The 19,630-nt window shown below is 41.5% G+C and overlaps 1 protein-coding gene across 1 annotated transcript in view; it reads left to right on the forward strand.

Annotated features, from left to right (window-relative positions):
- STK32C (serine/threonine kinase 32C) overlaps positions 1–19,630 on the forward strand; it is a 1,542,229-nt gene that overhangs the window by 975,780 nt on the left and 546,819 nt on the right. The window lies entirely within an intron of this gene.

The following is a 19,630-nucleotide window of genomic DNA, read 5'->3' on the forward strand; positions in this document are numbered from 1 at the left end:
CACACGGCCGACGCTACGGTTACCTTTCCCTTCACTTTTTATACCTCGAAGGAACCACTTGCGCCGTTATCTCCTCACGCCCGCATCTGGATCTATTTTCACCATTTATTAATTCCTTCACTCATGACGTCCTCAAGACACCACTTGCGCCGATATCACCCCACGCCTACGCGGTTTTAACCATTTTAACCACAATTATAAACAATACAGTCATTAGTCACTGAAACACCTTCACTGTCCATATTAAGTCTCCACCGATTGGACCGTAGCTATTAGTGCACATCACCAGCACTATAGTCCACGTGACTTGCTCGACCAATACGTCGTTGTTCACTGCTCTCACTCATGTCACCAAGGTTTTGAATTTTATCCATTGTATGTTTTGAATATCTTCTTTTTCTCCCCCCCTTCCCCCCTTTTAGGCATTTAGAGGCTTAATTAATCTAAGGCTTTTCATTGTATTTGTCCTGATGATGGTCCCTGATACTTTATAGGGGTCCGAAACGCCGTCGACTATTTATGCACTTGAACTGAAATGTGATTACTACTGAAATGTCTAGTGCATTTATGTTATACTCTGTACAACTGTACTATTTATAGAGTAACGCTGTTTTGCCTTACAAAGCCCTTCTTTGCTGTCTACATCACCACCTGTACTCGCTCTGTCAGTACTGGACACAGGCTTGTTGTCCACTTTGGTTGATTGTTGGAAGGTATTCTCTATGTGATTTCAATACATAAATACTGAGTAAAATCTCTGGAAGACCCCTGTCCGGCTGGACATGTCTGTCCTGTAAATATAGATTGACTCTGTCTATATGTTATTCGTTCATTATTTCTTTTGCTTGGGACCATTGTTGTTTTTCAAAAGTATGCTCCCCATGGTCCCGACAGACTAAACTGGGGTCCCTTGTTGCTATAAATTTCTCAAACTAACAGCAACAAAAAAAAATGTCGAAACTCAGTTTCATTTGAAAAGTGTCACATAGGAAAATGAAGTGATTTACGTAACACATCGAAGGGCAAATATTATAGTGTGTGAGTACATATTGCTTATTTTCAAATGCGGTCTAAGTGGTCAGATCAGTAATAAGTTTCCTTCATTGCAGCAGGCAAACTGTGATTACCAGCATCATTAATGACCGTGCTCTGGAGACAGATGCAATATGCGGTCTCATTCATGAACGTCCATTCTCTGAAATGGTTCAAGAACACACAGTGAATGTGCTCTGCCAAGAAGGACTGAAAAACAGTTAATAACCGCACTCAGAGTGGAGTAGTGCAAGCTTATTAATTCAGCTCCGATCTGGCTCTAGATGTTTACTCAGCGTTGTAGTGAGCCTCAAGACAATAGGCCTTTTCTTCCAGTACACCACAACAGAAAGTTATATTTCACATTCCGTATTACTTAGCTTTTTATAAAGCTTCTACTTGCTGAAATTCTATCTCCATCAGCATCACTTATTTTACCATTTTCATTGTTGCAGGACTCTGGGGCATATTTACAAGCCCCTATAGCGACAGGAACGTCACTTTTAGTGACGTTCCTGTGGCGATATGTGCTTCGCCTTATTTTCAAGGAAGCGTTAAGCCACTTAAGGTGGCCTAATGCTGCCTTTTAAATAAGGCCCCCTTTCACGTTTTACTTAGCGTGAAAGGGGAGGGCAATGGGTGTTGTGGTTGGCGTTCCGCCGCAACGCCCATTGATTTTGACGCTGCCCCCTATTTTCAAGGGCAACGTAAATAGGCAGCAGCACAAAAATTAAGACCAGGGGCAACCTGGTCTTAAATAGGCGAAACGAGGAGAACTGCGTAATTTCTCCTTGTTTTTGCTGTTTCGAAATGTGCTATATTGTGCAGCACACATAGAAACAGCAAACATTCTTTTAAAAAAAATGACATTGTGTAACTTCAATGTGTCCTGCATTAAGCTGCACACATTGAAGTGACAACACGCCATTTAAAGATTGTGCAGGAAGGGATACCTTACCTGCACATAAACAATCATACCCTTAACGCAGACACCCTTGCACAATGATGCAAGGGTGCCTGCATTGGTGCTAAGCTGCTAAATTTAGCTTCAGCGCAGGAGGAAATGCAAGGCTGCACCATATTGTTGTAAATATGGTGCAGCTCTGTGTTTCAGAAGTGGCGGAGCATGGCATTAAGCCAAAAACACCAAGAACACGTTAAGCCAAGAACGCTACTTCCCTGTAAATATGCCCCTCTGTTCGCTCACTGCCAATGAAATGCCCGCCTCTCTGATTCTAACAAAGCAATTGTCACAAATATTTTTAAACCAAGATTGAATTCTTAGGGCAATTTTGATCAAGGAGTTGAGTCTCTCTTGCACCATGCAATGTGGTACAAGAGCGATAGAACTTTGGAATTAGATTTATCAAGCTATGCAAGGCCACCTTTGCGTTATTGTGCCCTGGGAAAGCGTTCCATGAGTGGAGCATGGGTGTTCCCATGCATACACCCATGGATTTGGCGCATTCCCAGATCTGAAAGAAAACTAGATTACCGCAGTGTCATAGATACAGCACGCACGCTCGGCCCTAAGGCTTCCATGTGCACAAATCTTAAACAATTTCACAAAAGTCAAGGAGACGTATTCAAGGAACAAAATAGTTGCTGCAAAAACAACACTGTCATACTTTAGTGGAATTGATTCAGAAAAAAACACATTTAATTTATAAGTAAGAGAAATAATTATACCAAGAGATCTACCAAGAGCTTGTAATACCTGTTGCCAATACCCTTGAGTGTGTTGACATTGTTTAAAAATATGTACATTATCGTTATCATTAACCTGACATCGAAATCATTTAGAATCCGTCAAGCCCACAAGAACAATTCTTTAGGGGTAAAATGCATCTCCTGTATGTACTTATAATGATGGATTTTTAGACGGGATGTATTTAAGAACTTGTGGCATTGACCAATTGGTCGCCCCATTTCTGTCAAATGAATGGGTTCCACAAAATATAAAGACCACCGATTTGTGAGATAGATTAGATTTCTGATTCTTAAAGCATAGTTTGAATATCAGCCTTACGATATTAACTTCCCCAAAAACACATTAAGAAATAATAGACGTGTTAATTTTTACAAAACAATAGAAACTGATCTGAGATGATTTGCCTCAATAATTCCACCACAAGAGCTGTTCAATACATTTTAATATAAGAGTAACTACTTCTTGAGTACATGGGTTGTCTCCAGTTCTTAGTAGCTGGCAATGGATGACAGCCAATGTACTAATGCAGAAGGATTAGAAACAGTCCCTTCAAAGCTGTTCATTTTGTAATATGTGTGCAGCGTTATGGCTCAGCGCATCTCTCTCTCTCATAATGGCAGCATAGATATAAGACGTTTGTTTTGTGAATAGCAAGAGAAAGACAGCTTGAATAACCATTTTTTCATAATAATTTTTTGTTTATTGATAAATAGGGACTGTGTACAGGTAGAACATAAACAACCAGAACAATGAAACCTCAAATTCTGCTATTAGAAGCACATCTCACAACAGTGTTGAAGGCATACGTTGGTTGATTAAAGCATAGGAGAATATACACAAGGTGTATCAACAATAGAACATTGCACAGTCACATACATAAGTACCTAGCAGGGGTAGAAAACATATACAAATAAACACGCCCTAATGAAAAATAAAGGAGGAAAGAGGAGGGGGGAGAGAGGAAGGAAATGGGTGGGGGTTAGCTGAAAGGTAAGGGAACCTATCCATATGCCTTGTCAAAATGTCTCTTACAGATGTCGGGTTTTAGGAGTCGGACTATTAACGCTGGAAGCCACACAGCAAGTATGGATAGTGACTCTATTTCTGGATACAAAACAATCAGTAAAACACATGAAAGAACAGCAGGGCCCGTCATATTAAGAGTTGAACCCCAGTATATTGCAGGTCCAATGTAATACAACATAACTGGTCTTGGTCCTATAGTGTGAGATAACATCAAAGCCAGTATCATCTCTCTTTGGTTAGGGAGTCTTTGAGCACTCCATATAGGCCTGATATCACACTCCTGTTAGAACCCCACATATTGAGCTACTTAAGGATGGGGGAAACTTTTGAAGCTACCGGGAGGTCTGGTTGGCCTAGTCTGCTCAACAGGAAGTATGAGCTCTGCCAGTAGTTAATGTTGAGCCTAAATTTGTTGCATAGGGAACAAAAGCACTTGAAGATGTTATAAGAGAACAAATGATCCAAATATGTAATACTGTGAGAATTCAACTGATTCTAAGAGGTAGAGCCATTCCCTATTAATACCTTGTTTTGTTGCCAAATGGGGACTGATGAATTAAGGAGGGAGTCCACTCCGATACATCTGGTGAAGATTTCCAAACAGATATTAGGTGAGAGCATTTTCTAACACTATACAGGAGACAGCCCATCACGGGTCTCTAAGATATGGCTTTCCATATGGATCCAATGTTTATTTGACCTTCGTTGAGGGAGAATATGCACCAGTTACAACACATCTGAGTCCATATGTGAAAGTCTTAAGTCTCCAGCCTGTGTGTGTGTGTCTGTCTGTCTGTAGTTTGTTCAATTTAGGTCATGGCCTACTATCAGTGGTATCAGGGTTTCTCCTACTATGTTCTCAAGGCATCTGTTCACATATACACAAACGTATTTTAAATCTCTAGGGACTGATTTCATTCAATGAGTCTTAAGATAAGCCCTGTTGCTGGCAAAGGACATGGGTAGAGCCTCACAGTTCTTCATATTGATCCTGTAACCTGAGCAGTCTGAGCAAGTCTATGGGATCTGTGAAGATTTACAATGGTGTGGTGGGTGCCTGCAACATCGTCCACATCCAGGAACATATTTCCAGGCCCAACTGGAGTGGGAACACCATCAATAGCAGTCAAGATTCTGATCACTACTGAATGAGGTATCAAGGCTAGAGAACTGGTGACAACAAGCATCCCTGATGCATGACCATGCCTATGTTAATCCGTCTTAATTAAAGTCCTCTGCAGTTACCTTGGGCTGTAGGGTAGTTGTATATTCAATATACTTTAAAAATGAGCTCTCTCCTACATTGTACCATTCTAGGATTTGAAACAGAGTCCCACTCTACACAATTGAACGCCTTTTCAGCATGAAATAATACAACAAGTACTTCCTGTAGAAAATATTTAGAGTTCACAGTATGGGAGCCATCAGACTCACAATTGTGAGAGGAGCACCTAGTACCTAAAATTGAGTATTAGTGAAATAATAGGCCTCCTGACTCTGTTGGTCAGGATATAGCTAAGTATTTCAAGTCAGTAAGATAGGCCTGTAGCTGCTACAGTGCAAAGAGTCTCTCCCCCCTTTGGAATAAGAGATAAATAATCTCTTTTTTGGAAAGGCAGCCTAGGGAGCCAGTGTCTTCCACTTCGCTTTCTAAAGCATGTAGTATTGGTAACACCAAGTGCTTGCAAGTCTTAACATCTTCAACAGCCGATTTGCACGTTGGCCCATCTGATATGATCTCACCGATCTCTTCCATTGCTCTCTCCCTGAAGGAGACCTCATTCATCCAGTGTCAAACAGGGCAAGTTTAGGGATCGCTTAAAGCATTTCTTAACTTTGGAGTTATGCTCTGGTTCAGTATGATGAAACTTATCATACTAGGAATCAAATGCTTCAGTGATACCTAGTTGTATCAAAGGGATGGGTCCGTAGATGACCTTCTGCATCGTGAATGACTGGGATGACCATCTGCATATCCCTTTCTTGCAGTTGGAATGCCAACAGGTGGTCCGTTTTCTCCTCTCTCCTATAATGTCAATAGATGAGCTTCATAAAGCCCTGTTCAGCCTTGTTTGTGTCTAGAGAGGGAACATTTCTCAAGCCATCGCCAAAGGACCACTGATTTATATGTCTGATTTATATGATTTATATATACATATGCATATATGTCTGATTTGGCGTCTGTATATGAACCTAACAGATCTCTTAGATCCAAAGGAATGGGTCTGCTTAAAACTACATGCCCCAAAAAAGCCAAAATGGGAGGCAGATCTTTCCGCACCTTAGCTGCCAAGCAATGGAACCTCCTGCCTCTAGATACCAGGTTGGAGAGTAATGAAATGATGTTTAGGAAGAAGTTGAAAACCTGCCTCTTTGCTGTGTGATTGGTTTCTGTTCTTTGTTGCTGCACTCTCGCTCCATAGCGCGGGGACACACCGGGAGGTGTTACCAAGCGCTCTACAAACTCCTTTAAACTAAACTAAACTAATGAGTTTGCATAATATTCACGCATTAGAGATTGGATTGACATCACAAGTCAAAGCCGTTTCCAGCAAGTCTTCCTATTGATGATAGCAGAGTCACACATCCAGTAGCCCCTCCAAGTGGTATTCCCTGCTGTTCAAATCTGAGAAGACAGAGTTCTCATTTTCTGATTTATTTAGGCAAACATATGATCATAGTGTCTCTTTGTCATCGTTACCAAATTGGACTGAGATTGGTCCAATATGCCCTCCTTCGGGATGTCACTGGACAGTACCGAGGGCAGTGACCCAAAACTAATGAAGATGGTAATTGTGTGCTGCTGAATAAAAAGAGTAGTGCCTATCTGTCAGCCAGACAACGCATTACAGACCAACACCAACTTCCCTTATTGGGCCCCTGTCATTATTGTTGATTTCTTCTACTGGGCCAGACTTGTCAATAAGAAGTTTGAGCACCAGATTCCAATCCCCTCCTATATGGCTTTAGCCCTGGTAAGTTCCATGGGCAACCTAGACAGAGTGGAAAACAAGGGCTTTTTGTCCACATTTAGAGCACATTCCGATTCTACAGTCCGCGTTGTCTACTTTCTTGATCTTTCCAAATGCATAGATACCTTTGTCATGAGTCCAAGGTATAGGAATCCTATGGGAAACGTCTTATTGAAAAGGTTATGTTATGTTAAAATCTATTCTAGAGCGCACTTACACCCGTAGGTTTCATGGCGCTAGGTTGACACTCCACATTTCTTAGAGCTTGCATTACAAGAGATGGGAGTCTCTTGGAGAAGTGAAACATTAGGGTGTTTGCCTCCTAAATCATGCAGGAACTTATTTTTCTTAATAAGATGTGGAACGCCATTGACATTCAAAGGTATTACTGCTATAACTGTGTTCTGTTGTAGGACCAGGAGTATGGATATCCTAGCTGCCTTTGCTATGTGAAGTGGGTTGGCACAAGGGGCAAGGGAACCGGGGCAGCGCATTGTTATGTAGTTTAATTGAAGAAATGGGTGAAAGCAATGATGCAATAGTGCGCCTTATGGAATTAGGGAAACGCCTGTGCAGATGGAAGGTGAGTGGGGCATGTGAGAATGTATGAGGTTGCTCCAGAGAATAATGCAGTGTAGTGAGCTTTCGGTCAAGGGGCTAGGTAGGGATCTGGTCAGGGTGGCACTTGCTTTATTATGTCTACCAAACCCTTGCAACTCTGGCCAGCTTGTTACTAGGTGTCCATCCACTCCAATCACTGGGATTTAACACAGTGCAGAAGGGAGAGGAGGAATGGGGACACTGCAGATGCCTAATAATCTATCAAGCACATCAAAGTGGGGGTGAGGTGCTCCCAACTCAGCTGGACCATATTTAAGGAAGGGCCATCGAGGCTAAGGAGGAACTCCATGGTGTGCTGGGCAGCGGGGGTCCATGTGGTCTAAAGTAGGAATTTGCCAACCCGCCACCTGTAGGTAGTGCTATGTAAAACAGAACAGAATTCTGATAACATAGAGAAAATTTCCAATTTATGGCATTACTACCACTTAACTAGCAATATAGATGGTGGGAGGGTGTGTCCATCTCTCCTCTCAAAGACCTGGTGCACCCCTTCTCAATAAGATCACCTGCGGCTGTTCTCGCCATCAAGGATTTCTTAGAGCATGGGTGGCAATTAGCAGGACATGGGTAGTTCGAGCAATAGTTGTTGTTTTCCATAGGTTATGTCTTCACTTTTATTGATGTTGACTCCAACGAGTTAAGAAAATCCTCTTGTACTTCAGGTTCTACATTTTGAGGTGTTTGGTATCCAACATAAGAAACAAGATCAGTTCAATGAGGGCAAACTTCATTTCCCACCGAATGAGTCTAGACTGACAGCGAAACATTTTCTCTATCTAATGTTTCTAGCAAATTCATAGTCTGCCTCTATGAGTTTTGCGTTCCTCTCAAGCTAGATCAGAGCATCGTTCTTCTTTGCTGTCCGTAGGAACCAGCATCTGTGTTGTTACTGCAGCAGGTGTGAAATTACTGGCTGAGGTTTAGCAGGAGAAAGGGTTGTGTGAAAGCTGGCACAGTATTATCGTACTTCTGTTGTCTTGGGCCCCAATGTCCACCAATGTTCTTACGGATGTGTGTAGAGTGGCCTTATTCATCTTTTCATGACCCAGTAGTTTCAGTAATATTAGTTATATTTGCCAACATAAGAGGTCTTTTCCTGTTTTCCATGACCCTGGAATATCAGTAATATTAGCCGGTTTTGCTGACATAATAGGCACTTTCTTGATAATCATCAGGCCCAGTCCTAGCGGTCCTGTGCTTCATTAGGACCTAAAATCTGTCCTTTCTGAGAACTGGTCATTGGACACTGCCTATATTACCTATTTTGGGTTTCCCCGACAAGCCCTTAATCTAAAATCACAGGCCACCATTTAGTTTGCTTACCCAGGGACCACCCTCGTTTCCTAATAACATGTAACTAATTTTCTGACCTCCTAGATACGGGAACTGCCAACCCCATTTATAATATTTACATGTGGTGCTCCATTTGCTATGTAAACATCTCCTTACATTTCTGGGCACTACGAATTTTGCCACGTTTCCACCACTTTGGTAAATATATGATCACTACCAATATTACCACGTGGTGACTCCTTTATAAAAAGCTGTGGAGAACAGTCGACACTTCTCTTAATCTTAAGCTTCTCAGCCAGTTATGTAAAATCCCAAGTAAAGATCGATAAATGCAACCCGGTCTCAATAAAGTTGTTTTGAAACAAACCCCGTCCATGAGGTGAGGCTACATGCAATCTGGGCCTCAGTCTGGGGACCCTGCCCTGAAGATGTGTGCTAGGAAAAGTATAGTCCACCTGCAGGAATTAATTGAAAGTTTATCTAAGTCCACGCCTTAAGGATTGGCCGACCTTCCTCCTTGCACATGCTGCAATGAAATCAGGACATGCACCCGTTCTGGTAACTTTCCCTTCCTAGTGCAGTGGGTCTCACGGACCTATCTTCAGTCCTGCAACAGGAGCAGGGTAGTGCATTTTGCAGTCTGTTATATTTGGGTGCTGTGGAGAAAATGTTTCTCTCAATCGTGCCCCTCCTGCACCACAGATCAAGCAAGTCTTCAAGATTAATCTTCTGCTCTTCTTTTGGGAGAACGATTCACTGCATAAGGGGTAGGTTGCACACCTCCCTCTGATGTTCCATTGTAGTGGTCAATAAGCAGTGCAAGGATTGCTCTGGTTTGTGAAACCGCCGGACGCCTGGCGGGTCAGACTGCATTGCCTCACAAAGCAACTGGTACATACCTGCAGGCAGCAAACAAGCAATTTAAGAGGCAATTAAAGAGGGCAATCTTGTTGCAGCCATACTCTGTCCCTACAATTTATATAATTTGATATTCTCTCCTTTTGAGGAATATGTATGAATAAACCCCCATAATTTCCCTGAGGCTCCCTATGGAAATCAACATGATTACATTGGCTCTGGTGGAAAAGTGTGGTCTTCTGTTGATTAGGGGACCCCTTGTTTCTCATAGCAAAAGACAGGACATAACCAAGACCATTTTCTAATGTCCATATTGTTGAAGAACTCCTCAGTTACTCTGATACATATTAAGAAGCAAAAACAAGTGACAATTCAAATAATATATATAGGAATACAATTTTAGGAGTCAATGAATAAAAATAATCTTTGTCCCTTTTGTAATCCAGCCGGTATTTTGAAGGATGAACTTTCTGGATCTCATTAAAGGCTTATGTGATGCATACATGCTAGTTGCTATGTATTGTCTCATTAGCAGTAGCAGTGAAACCACACATGTTGAAGCTCTGCCTGAATCATGGGTTGGTACAGCGAGAAGCATTCAATACACACAGCCGTCCAATGATTTGAGCCAACCAGTCATTTTGAGGTAGACCTTCTTGAACAACTCTGTAGGTCCTGACTGCACTATGATGGCACAGCATTAGGAAACAATGCTTTCAGGAAGAGTCTCCTAGTGTGGCAGGGGATGCTGAGTTGGAACTGGCTGGAGATTGTCATCCAAATCAAAAGTTCAAATTCACTGTGTAGTAAATCATTGATTCATGATTAGTTGTAGTTAGTATGGACAACATCTGCTCTCTTTCATAAATTAACTTTATCTTTCACTCCACTACACTCTCACCACTCTAGCCAAGCCCGTAACTTAGGGATCCCTTACATATAATAAAAGGGAAGGTTTAGGCATATTGAATAGGTGAACTTGCCAGGTTGAAATGGCAATTAACACTGTGCACACAGGCTCTGCAGTGGCAGACCTGAGACAGGGTTGAAGGGCTACTCACGAGGGTGACACAATCAGTGCTGCAAGCCCACTAGTAGCATTTCATTTACAAGCCCTGGGCACATGTAGTGTACTGTACTGGACTGATCAGTAAATCAAATATGCCAATGGAGAACCCAAATGCTATTACATTTTAGACACAGAGTACATGCACTTTAGCCCTAGTCAGCAGTGAAAAAGTGCCCAGAGTCCTAAAACCAGCAAACACAAAGTCAAAAATATAGAAGGAAGAAGGGAAAATGTTTGGGGTAACACTGTAATAAGGGCCATTTCCAACAGTTGTGAAAAGAATTTCCCTTTCTATCTTTTTTCCATTAGTGAAATAGTGAATGACCCAGCATGGTTGCTTAGGACGTCCAATGTAGTATTGAGGAAGTGCATGGCCTTTGAAAGAGTGTTGGTAAATATGTAAATGGGAACATTTTAAGATGGGTCGATTTCGGCATTTAGATGTCTAGCCTGGTCCACGCTCATTTGAAGGGATTGGTGTTAGTCATTATTGAACAAAATATTATCTTGTAAAAGGCCCAGGCGCAAAAGGTATGATAGGGGAGTATCTAACAGTTATTGCAATTAGAAAGCTTTAATACCAATCATTAGCAATAGTTCTAAAATAAAAGGGGGTGGTTGAAGTCTTTAAGGTTCAGTGAAAAGGTGGTGTTAATGAGCCACAATCCTAAATTAGTACTGCAACAGTGTGAAGTAATTTTAGATTTACAAATGTATGTAAAATAGGCAGCAGGGAGGAGAACCTTGCTCAGACCTTCTGAGAGAGGCCATCAAAGCATTACAAGAGAATGTGTCAATAGAAATTAAGCCGTCAGACAAAGGCGGAAACGTGATTCAAAATAAATTGTCTTATGAGGAAGAAACATTGAAACAGTTGGGTGACAGTCTGTTATGCTAAAATCACACGCAAAGAGTATAATGATAGCGTTCTTAAGTTTCAGAAGATGATAACTAGGTGGAGAGACAGGGATATGTTAGTTCAGGATGAATTTGGGTTTCTCAAGGTTGATTATCCGGTGATTCCCACATTTTATCATATTCCAAAGCTCCACAAGAACAACAAAAAACTACCAGGACGACCAATCGTGTCCTCCAAGGGGAGTTTATTGGAGAACACATCAGTCTTGGTAAACACAGTGTTATGTCTATTTGTACCTGATTTAGTCTCATATGTCAAGGATAGCACAGATTTTATTAAATTGATCTTCAGTATTCTATGGGAGGAGGAATTTCTGTTGGTAACCGCTTGACATTACAAGTCTCTACACATTCATAGAACACTCGCAGGGTCTTCGGGCAGGAGAGACTTTTTTGAGAACTAGACCCCTAAAATTTATGGAGCATAATCAAATGATACTAGAACTCATGAAATTCTACCTGTATAACAACATATTTGGCTTTGGAGAGCAGATTTATATCCAGAAACAGGGAACCGCGATGCACACATGCCTCGCCCCCAGCTACGCAAATTTATTAGTGGGTTGGTGGGAGAAGCACGTGGCCTGGGCGGGGACAAATGGTATGTAGGCACAGAAGGTAGCTATTTGGGCCCGTTATGTAAAAGATATTGTTATCTGTAAGGGCTCGAAAGCGGAAATGGAGGAGTACATCAATATATTGAAAATCAATATTTAGAATCTACGCTTCTATAGTAAAATAAGTTCTACAGAAGTAGCATTTTTAGATCTTTTGGTGTATGTAAATCGGAACCAGCTCATGACAAGACTGTACCGAAAGCCGACGGCAGGAAATGGGGTATTATGTTACACCAGGCAACACCCTAGATGTTGATTAAACAGCATCCCTTATGGGGAGTTACTCCGCATGAAGCGGAATAGTACCACACAAGAAAGTTATGAGGAAGCCAGAGACGTAGCACCTGATCGCTTCATTGCAAGGGGTTATCCACAAAAAACATTAAAGATTGCCACAAGTAGAGCAAATCATAAAACCAGGGATGAACTCCTGAACAGAAAATTGGAAAGGAAACAGGAAGATGTCTGTAGATGAATTCTAACATACACAACTAATTCAGGGGAGATTAAGAAGATACTCAATATACACTGGAGTATCTTGCAAACAGATAATGTAATTGAAAGAACGATTGCTCACCACCCTAGTATCACATATAGGACGAACATGTAATTAAAAGACTTGCTTGTACATAGCCATTTCTCAAAGAAAACTGGGAACTTGCAACAGTTAAGGGGCTTACACCCGTGTTTGAATTGTAAGGCATGCAGGACAAGCATTAAGGTAAAGGACTATTCTGTTCCAGGCAAGGACTCTAAGAAAGACATTTTGAAATTACTGCAATTCAGAATTTGGACTTTATTGCTTGGTGTGTCTATGCACCAAGCAAAGAAGAGTCCTGGAACATATTCAGGTGATAACAAACGGGGAAAAAAATTACCCACTCGTCAGACATTTCACAGCGCTACATCAGGGAAATAGTAAACTGTTACGCTTTTTCTGTATAGTTCAGGTGGATGCAAAGGAGAGCGGGGGAGAAAGGGGGAGGACCCTGTGACAATTGGAGTCCAAAAACAATTTTGAACTGAGAGCAAGAGCTCCATATGGTCTGAACGTGAAGAAGAGCTATGGGTGCATGTTGGATAGAAGATAACCATAACATTCTATATTGAATGAGTTGTAGGTCATTCGGTAGTTTGTTTCTTCAAAACATTAAAAGAATAGGAGAAATTTTTTCAGCTTTTCCTCCAATTGTGGTAGACGGACAGATCACACTGCAAGAGGATAGAGAGATAGGGAAGGGATGCAGCCAAGAATCCAGTGGGAGATATTAAAGGAAGTGCCCATACAGGGCTTGAATGAAATAGAAATGGAAGGAGATACAGTGCAGCACTATGGATAATAACATCTATACCCTGGGTGTCGTGAGAGGACACTAATATGTAAATAATAACGTTGGGGGAATTCATGGTAAAAGGTGATGTGGCAGATCATCAGTCGCCATGATTTCAATAAGAAAAATGGTAGAAGCATAGTAAAGCCCATTCAGACCGAAATAAAATGAACTAGAGATATAAAAATTAGTTTGCGGTCACATATTCACATATACGAAATATCGTAATCTTGTGGTTATTTAATCTGATGATGATTTTTTCTCATGAATATCATGTATATCTGTATATATATATATATATATATATATATATATATATATATATATATATATATTTTTTTTTTCCTCTGTTCCTAATATGACTGCCACATTTGTATTTTGTATAAGGGAGACAAGAACCGTCTCAAGCTCATACAGGGCAAAACAGAGGATTTTACAAACAAAATGAAATTACACAAGGAAAATGTATATAGAAACTTACAATGCAACCAGTATCCCTTCGAGTGTAAAAAGCAAGGGATTTCCCACAATAGTGCCATTTCGATATTTAAATATGACTGCCACCAATTTGGAACACATGTGATACAATAGTCCATTTTTGATGTTTATGTAAACTTTACAATTGAGTATTAAAGTTTTTTAAAAATCGTGAAACGCTGACATTGACGAAGGGCGGAAAGGCTGAAATGCATTTGTCAGCATGATAGTTTGGGCAGAATAAAGAATTCAAAATGGACTAATATATATATATATATATATATATATATATATATATATATATATCTCAGCAAATAAACATCCAACGCATATGGAAGCGCCAACAGATGCAACGGACTTCAGTAGTAAGCTGTGCCAAAATGTTGAAGTTTATTTTGTCCTTGTGCTGCCCATGGCGTTCGGCCAAACAATAGCCTTGAGCACATTCCCTACTGGTGGTCGCCAGTGGGTAATTATAAGTTAGGATCTGGTTTCCATAGGAAAAGCATTTTTTGATTTGCAAATATCTTTGGTGCCGTTTGACGAATCGTCGGAAAAAAATTAAAACTAATGGGGCACTCTGGTCAGCTCCTTTCTTGAAAGTTTTGGGGTGATTCGTCAGGCAGGGGCCGAGAAAAAAGGGGGTCCCAAAACACGTTTTCCCCATAGGAACTTTAGAAATGGCTACAGCCTGAACAGCTGAACGGATTTACAACACATTTGGAAAATAGGTAGCTCTTGCTTCAGAAAGCGACTTTTTTTTTTTAAATGGTGTAAATCCGTTCACGAGTTTCTGAGAAATTAAAAAAATTTAAATGTATATATCCGAGCACCGAGAGTCATGACTCCTGAGCATGAGCTGACTTCTTATTGGCTGCCAACACTCCAAATCAGGAAGTGTTGGCAGCCATCTTGTAATCGAGGCACAATAAAACAGTGGAAAAAAGGGCTGGCCCTTAGTGTTGGGGACCACGGGGGGAGCCCCAATGCCCCCACGGTCCCAACCGGCTCCCCACCTCCTTTGCCATAGCAAACTCTGCTTTACTTCTTTGAAGCGAGAGCAGGAAACCTGCTCTCGCTTCAATGAAGCAAAGCAGGATTGCTTTTGAGCAAGGGGAGCTGCATGTTAGCAGCTCCCCTTTATCAAAAGCAATGCTTGCTCCCACAGGAGGTGGGGAGACGGCTGGGGCCATGGGGGCATTGGGTCTCCCCCCACGGTACTCAACACTAAGGGCCGGCCATGGGGGATGGGGTCCCCGGGGCCAGGAGTGGAGGTCCTGAGAGGACCTCAGGACACAAATGGACTTCATCCCCCGAGCAGCAGTGCGACAGGAGCTGCATTTGCAGAGTGGTGTAAAATGGGCATGGCCTCTGACCACTCTCAGCAATCCAGCAGTGTGGGGCTTATTGGAGGTACCTGGAGAACTACTTGGCCCCCATGGACCCTTAGGAATGAAGGGGGCATCATACCCCAAATTAGAACACACCAGGCGGCGCGTTTGCCGAGTGGTGGAGAAAGGGGGCATGGCCTGTGTCCACCTCACAGCAATCCCACTGTGGGGGGCTTACTGGAGGTAAGAGGTAGGCTAGTTGGTCCCTAAGGACCCCCAGCAGTGAAGGGTACTTCAATCCCCATCCAGGAGCACATCAGGGAGTGTGTTTACAGAGTGGTGGGCAAAGGGGGTGTGGCCTGCTATGAGAACATACCAATCCTTCTGTGTGGGACTTACTGGAGGTAATAGGAAGGGTAGTTGGCTCCAAGGTTGTCCTTGGGGGCCAATACCCCTCTTATTACCTCCAGTAAGTTCCACACAGTGGGATGGCTTAACCGTCTTTGGAGGCCACACACCCCTTTCTCCACAACTCTGCAAATGCATCTCCTAACAGACTATAGGATGGGGGACGAAGTCCACTTTACTCCTGACAGACTTTGGGGGCCAAGAAGCTCTCCTGGCTCCTCCTATAAGTCCTACACAGCAGATTTCCGGACCGCTGGTCGGAGGCCCAGCACCCTTTATCCACCACTCTGCATATGCGTCAACTAGTTAAAGAAGTGTTTGCAATACAAAAGGTTTCACATTTGCGAGCGTTGGAGCTATTGGCATTGTAAATGTAAAGGTTTTTTACTAATGTTTTATGGAGTGGATGTACATTGTGTGCCGTGAAATTATGTGGATAGAAAGTATGTGGTATTTAGTGAGTAGGAATTATGTTGAGTGGAATTATGTGTTATGGAGAGTAATTATGTGGTATGGTAGTCTTTGTTGTGGAGTGGTAACCTCAGGTTTAGTCTTCCACGTTTCCATAGAAGCTCAAATATGAACTCAGTGAGACAAAAAAAAGAAGGATTCACTGAGGAGCACTTGTGGACCTAGTCAGAGTTATGAACAGGGCCACTGGAATTATGCAACTGTTTGGCTGCACCCATGTAAATATTCTAGGGCTACTTCAAATTTGGTAAATCCCTAAAACCATAATGAGGAAAAGAACAATAGTGACACTACAGAATTAGAAAAATATAAAAAAAGTGTATTTATTAATTATCTTTTTCTTTTTTTTAATCATAAAACCATATGTTGGAAATAGAAGCAAATCCTACAGAGACTGGCACATATATACAACATTGTGACCACATTCATTCAACAACACACACATTCTACATACAAATAATCATATTGATATATATGATCTTTTCATCAGACATGATAGAATTGATGCAGGATAACCAAACAGTAACAGTCTTTTGATGAGCGATTGGATCTTTTTTTGATGGGTGCTTGTCCATCTCGTTAAATACGTTTTTTTAGCAGAGCATGTCTCTCTTGAAGATTTGGTTACCTTCTTGATACATCTAGGGTTCGAGCAAGGCCATCCCTTTAACAGAAATCCATAGAATCCTCTGGAATGATGAACATATATTTCTTGACATTATAAGATCGTTTCTCGACCTTCTTTTCTGCAAACAGCTTGTTTATCTACATATACTAGTTGGACAGATCTGAATATCTATCCTGGAGTATTCCTCTTTTTATTCATCGTTTACTCAGGGACGCTAATCATCTTCTCTTGAGCACAACATTCTGAGGTGGAACTCCTGATGAAGATAGTGTTTCTGTCGAAACGTGCGTTGAGTCAGCTTTGCATCCACCAAAAAAAGATCCAACCGCTCATCAAAAGACTGTTACTGTTTGGTCATCCTGCATCAATTCTATCATGTCTGATGAAAAGATCATATATATCAATATCATTGTGTATGTAGAATGTGTGTGTTGTTGAATGAATGTGGTCAGAATGTTGTATATATGTGCTAGTCTCTGTAGTCTTTGCTTCTATTTCCAGTATATGTTTTATAATGATTCAAAAAAAAGAAAAAGATAATTAATATATAAACTTTTTTTATATTTTTCCAATTTTGTAGTGTCACTATTGTTCTTTTCCTCATTATGGTTTGAGGGATTTAACGATTTGAAGTAGCCCTCGAATATTTACATGATTGTATTTTCCCTGTCTAGGTGTACTTGACATCAGTATCAGGGGGCCCCTGCATTTTGCAATACTGTTTGGCTGCACCGACTCTCGCACAATTATACATTTTCCACATTAGCACATAATCCATCATCTGCTCCCTAATGTGCAGATTTGAACAAAAAAAACCTTGTTTCTTGCTCAAACGTTACCAAAAATGCAGTGACAAGTGTTACAGCATGGTGGAAGGCACTTTGCAAACCTAGAACTTATTGCTAAATGTTGGTGTTAAATTGGTACTAATGATGTGCCAATCTTGCTTCCCTCTGCACCTCTCTTGGCTCTTTCTGTTGCTTCTTTCTGCACATTTCTTACCTCTTTCTGCAAATCTCTTCTACTTTTTGCACCTCTTCCCTCTTTCTGCATGTTTTTTGCCTCTTTTTGCACCTCATTTGCTACTTTCTGTACTCCCTTAACTCCTTCTGCACCCTTCTTCACTCTTTCTGCACCTCTCATGCCTTTTTCTGTACCCCTCTTATGTCTTTCTGCACCCTTTCTGCCTCTTTCTGCACCTCTGTTTTTTCTGCACTTTTCTTACTTGTTTTTGCACCTCTTTTGCTTCTTTGTGCACCTCGTTTGCTTCTTTCTGCACCTCACTTGCCTCTTTCAGTACCTCAGTTATTTTTTTCTGCAGATCTCCTGACTCTTTCAGCACTTCTGTTGGTTCTTTCTGCACTGCTCTTGCTTCTTTCTGCACCTCACTTGCCTCTTTCTGCACATCTCTTGCTTCTTTCTGCACCTCTGTAACTTCTTGCTGCACTTCTGTTGCCTCTTTCTTCACCTCTCTTGCTTCTTTCTGCACCTCACTTGCCTCTTTCAGCACCTCACTTGCTTCTTTCAGCACTTTTGTTGCTTTTCATGCAGATCTCTTGCCTCTTTCTGAACCTCACTTGCCTCTTTCAGCACCTCTGTTGCTTTTTTCTGCAGGTCTCTTGCCTCTTTCTTCACCTTTCGTTTATCTTTCCGCACCTCTTTTCTCTTTCTGCGCCTCTCTTGCCTCTTTCTGCACCCCTGTTCCCTGTTCCTGCATATTTCCTGCCTGTTTCTGTACCTCCCTTGCCTCTTTCTGTACCTCTTGCCTCTTTCTGCACTTCTCTTGCTCTTTCTGCACCCTTCACACCTGTTGCAGCACCTCTGTTGATTCTTTCTGCACTGCTCTTGCTTTTTTCTGCACCTCACTTGCCTCATTCAGCACTTCTCTTGCTTCTTTCTACACCTCTGTTGCTTCTTTTAGCAATGATCTTGCCTTTCGGCACTCCTCATTCTTTCTGCACCCCTCATTCTTTCTGCACCCCTCCTGCCTCTATCTGTAACACTGTTGCCTCTTTGTGCACCCCTCTTTCCTTTTTCTTCACCCCTCTTGCCTCTTTTTGGACCTCTCTTGTTTCTTTCCGCGCTGCTTTTATTTCTTTCTGCAGCTCACTTGCCTCTTTCTGCACCCCTGTTCCCTGTTTCTGCACCCTTCCTGCCTGTTTATGCACCTCTCTTGCCTCTTTCTGTACCTCTGAGTTAGAAGTAGTTTTAACCCCCTGCCCTATTAAGTACTAGGGCCTTACAGGGAAGGACATTCCAATCACAGGCATACCCCAACCCATAGTGTACCCTAGTGTATATAGGTGTTTTCACTGTATTCTAAGTGTCTTTCAGCAAAACACTGGCTCTGGGCCTAGTTAGTTGGAGTCAGTTACCACCAGTATCAGCCAGTAAAACGTTGGGGGTAGAGGTTGACTTTTAAACAAGGCCTCCTTCTGCACCTCTGTTTGTTCTTTCTGCATATCTCTTACTTCCTTCTGCGCTTTTCATCGTCTTTCTGTAATTCTGTTGTCTCTTTCTGCATTTCCCTTGCTTCTTCCTGTGCCTTTCTTCCTCTTTCTTAACATGTACTTACTCTGTAGGCATAGTTAGAAATTAGCATTTAAAAAACCTTAGAAATTCATTGAAAAAAAACATAATTTTCAGCGACATTATAGTTAGAAATAATCATTTAAAAAACCTTTGAAATTCCCTGAAAAAAACATAGATTTCAGGGGCGTTATAGTTAGAAATTAGCATTTAAAAAAACATAAAAATTCACCGAAAAATACATAGGTTTCAGGGACGTTATAGTTAGTTGTACATTTCACTCGTACAAAACCGGAGAAATTCGGCCATTATAGTAAGTTACGCTAACTATAACTTGC

This window comes from Lissotriton helveticus, chromosome 5_1 (assembly GCF_964261635.1).
Source record: "Lissotriton helveticus chromosome 5_1, aLisHel1.1, whole genome shotgun sequence".
Lineage (NCBI taxonomy): Eukaryota > Metazoa > Chordata > Amphibia > Caudata > Salamandridae > Lissotriton > Lissotriton helveticus.